Source organism: Mirounga leonina, unplaced genomic scaffold, assembly GCF_011800145.1.
Source record: "Mirounga leonina isolate KUSES-001 unplaced genomic scaffold, KU_Mleo_1.0 Mir_169, whole genome shotgun sequence".
NCBI classification, from domain to species: Eukaryota; Metazoa; Chordata; class Mammalia; order Carnivora; family Phocidae; genus Mirounga; species Mirounga leonina.
The window spans coordinates 217,825-221,441 of record NW_023270431.1 but is presented as its reverse complement, the minus strand read 5'-3'; the positions used below and the strand labels follow the sequence as shown (position 1 = coordinate 221,441).

At 42.2% G+C, this 3,617-nt stretch overlaps 1 pseudogene; it reads right to left on the bottom strand.

Moving 5' to 3' along the window:
* Positions 1–1,547: 1,547 nt before the first annotated feature.
* On the bottom strand, positions 1,548–2,275 carry LOC118017401 (annotated as a pseudogene).
* Between the last annotated feature and the right edge of the window lie 1,342 nt (positions 2,276–3,617).

Sequence of the window (3,617 nt, the reverse complement as noted above, 5' to 3'; positions counted from 1 at the left end):
GAGATCCACTCTGGTGTATATTTCTTAACATTTAAATTTTAGGTTTTGAGGGGGTTTTTTTGATCCTTGGTAAAATTTTATCCAAAAAACAGAATATATAAAGATATAGTCAAAAACATGAACCATTAGGGGCACCTGGGTGGCTCAGTCGTTAAGCTTCTGCCTTCAGCTCAGGTCATGATCCCAGGGTCTTGGAAAAGCCTGCTTCTCCCTCTCCCACTCCCCCTGTTTGTGTTCCCTCTTTCGCTGTGTCTCTCTCTGTCAAATAAATAAATAAAATCTTAAAAAAAAAAAAATTGAACCATTAGAGAATGAAATAGGAAATCAAGAGTGATTTAAGTTTGGGGGCTCCTGGGTGGCTTAGTGGGGTGAGCTTCTGACTCGTGGTTTCAGCTGGGTCATGATTTCAGGGTTGTGAGATCCAGCCCTGATTCGGACTCCTTACTCAGTGGGAGCGGGGGAGGGGGTGTCTCCTTGAGATTCTCTCTCTCTCTCTCCCTCTACCCCCCACCCCCACTCACCTGTGCGTGCTCTCTCTCTCTCAAACAAAAAAATAAATCCATTAAAAAAAGAGAGCGACTTAAGTTTTGGTGGCCCTCACCTTTTTTTTTAAAAGTTCCTTAAAGACTATAGCAGGATAAAAGGATATTGATTCAGGATCTCTTTAAGATAACAAGTGATGAAATTAAACACACACACACACACACTCAAAAAGGTCAGATAACACCATCCCCTGCCCTTCCCCCAAGGTAAAAAATATGAATACTTTTAGTAACAATTCAGAATTCATCTTTATCTCTTACCTGTCCCATCAGTGAAAGTTTAACATCATGATTTTTTTTAGACATCTACACTGTGTATATAGATATACAAACTTGTATTAGATGACAACTGATTTTTTTTTAGTCCGGGTAGAGAAAGAAGCAATCATTTTTAACTAAAATCCTTCTACGTTTTTGATTACTGTTCAACTTGCTACCGTTTAGCAAAAAGCAAATTTCCATACCATTCAACTCAAATCTTATTGCTCTATGACTGTGGTCTACCTTCCATTAAAAAATAAAAAGATGAAGCAGTCAATCGAGTGATTACTTTGACATGGCTTTCATTGGGAAGGGGGGTCATGGCAAGGAGAAGACCATACACAAAAAGGTAATTAAACATACAGTGGTTTTCTTTAAAAAAAGAGAGAGAGAGAGAGGGAGATGTTATTTTCAAGAAAAGGAAAAAAGCATTGAAAGCCCATGAGTTAAGCCATAGCCAAAATCATGTTCTATCTTAATAAGAAGATTTTCTTTTTTCCCCCCACTTTTTTTTCTTCTATTTTATAAATAAAATCTCTCTCCAATTGGTTAAGTGTCCCAATCTTGGTTTCAGCTCAGGTAGTGATCTCAGGGTCATGAGATGGAGTGGGCTCCACCTCAGCCCATGAGGCTGCTTGAGAATTTCTCTCCCTCTCCCTCTGCTCCTCCTGCATGTGTTCTCTCTCTTTCTCTTTCACAAATAAACAAATATTTAAAAATAAATAAAATAAGTCAAATAAATCAAATAAAATTTCTCCACAAACCATCATCACTTTTTTAATCCTCCCCAGACTGGGCTTCATCTTCAGACCCTACATCCCCCGATTTCTCAGGTGGCGGGCTTACAGAGGTGTTCTTTTCTGGGGGGCTTTCTGGTTCCTCCTCTTCTTTGAGAGGAGTCCTTTCCTTTGATGTCTCTGAGGCTGTGGGGCGACCTACTTTTCCCTTTGCTTTTCACAGGGTTTGGCGTCACTGTGGCCTTTAGTCTGGGTTTTGGCATTTTCGTTTCTCTCAGGTTTGGACTTCTTAACTATCTTTTTGTTTTTCTTTTTTGAGCTGCCATAGTCACTGCCCTCATCATCTTCCACTAGGAAATCATCATCGCTCCCAGAATCTTCCTCCTGGAATTGTGCCTCATCCTCCTCTTCTTGTTCTCCACTGCCCACATCTTCCATGAGCATCACTCTGTTTGGAAGCTGCATGCCTTGCTGGAGCACATTCTTATGGGCTTCTTTTTCATCTTCGCTGTCCTCTGCCGAGTGAGAATCATCCTTGGTTTTCACATCTGTTGCTTCTGAGTCCTCACTATCTTCCTGTGAATTCTTTCCAGATCGCCTCTTATTTTTAGCTTCCCTGGGAGATTGAACTTTCTTAGCTGGAAGGCCTCAATCTCTTCAATAATCTTCTCGGCATCATTAAATTCCTGACACCAAATAATCAATGACCTTTTTATTTGTGACAGGCCGAGACATATTCGCTGTTGAAACAGGATTGACTCAAGAAGCCACAGACCAGGACCACGCCCCCCAGCCTCCACCCACTCAGCGCATCCCCCTCAACTTCGGCCCATGGGGCTGCTGCTGCTGAACCTCGATCTGCTGGCTTCTCAAACTCCACTACTTCTTGGTTCAGGGCCCCTTAATCAGATGAGCCCCCCCCAACAACCCACTCTACACCAGGCTCCCCCATCTCTTCAAAATGGATGAATCAAACTAGCTCCCATAATCATATTAAATGCTAGTGGACTAGACATTCCAATTAATAGATAGATATATCCAATCTACCAGGAACACAGAAAAATGTTCAATCCCCAATATGGCACCATTGGAAGAAGAGACCAAACAACCACTTAGTGTCAATTTCACATTAGGCTCCCATCACCCTGACAGTGGTTCATCATGACTAGAGTTGACATATATTCTGTATATTTTCTGCTTCATAGGACTTCAGCCAGTTCCAATATCCAAGTATTTACAGAGTATTATATCTTCAAACATAAACAGTGCCCAAAACCAAAGGACTGATTTTATAGCGAGAAGTGTGGTAATGGGCACACAACAATGGAATCCACTGGACTTAATGCATACACCACCACCAGAAGCTGCCAAACTGACCTTTCAATAGAGTGGCTTACTGAGGTGACAACTGAGGCACAAGTTATTTATTTTTTTAAAATTTATTCATGAGAGTCAGAGAGAGAGAGAGAGGCAGAGGCAGAGGGAGAAGCAGGCTCCCCGCTTAGCAGGGAGCCCGATGTGGGACTTGATCCCAGGACCCTGGGATCATGACCCGAGCCGAAGGCAGACGCTTAACCATCTGAGCCACCCAGATGCCCCGAGGCACAAGTTCTGATATGTTATTATGTGCAGATGAGTACCACCCTCAAGGATGCAATATACACTCTTAATTGGCAACCAATGTTATGTCTTCAGTTAAGAGAAATCATGGGTCTAGAAATCAAGATGCAAAAGTGAAAGTGTTTACCTGCTTACCATCACTTTTCTTAACCCATGCTTCTGGTCCTTGCAACACTAACCTCTCAGTAAAGGTCTTTGGAAATCCTGGTTTTCCAAATGATTAACTCTTCTAATTGGTGCCAGCAAGGGTATTGGAAGGGTTCTATTCAAAGGCCCCTCCCCAGCCAAGATTACAGATAAAACTTGTAGGTGTCTGCACTTGACCCAAACTCCGTTTTTCTAGGTCATGGTGCCCCACATTCTCAGAAAATAGACCACAACTATAAAAGGTACTCTCCTCTAGCTGGACCACAACTATATCTGGGACAAACCCCTGACAGAGCCCCTTGAAAAACCT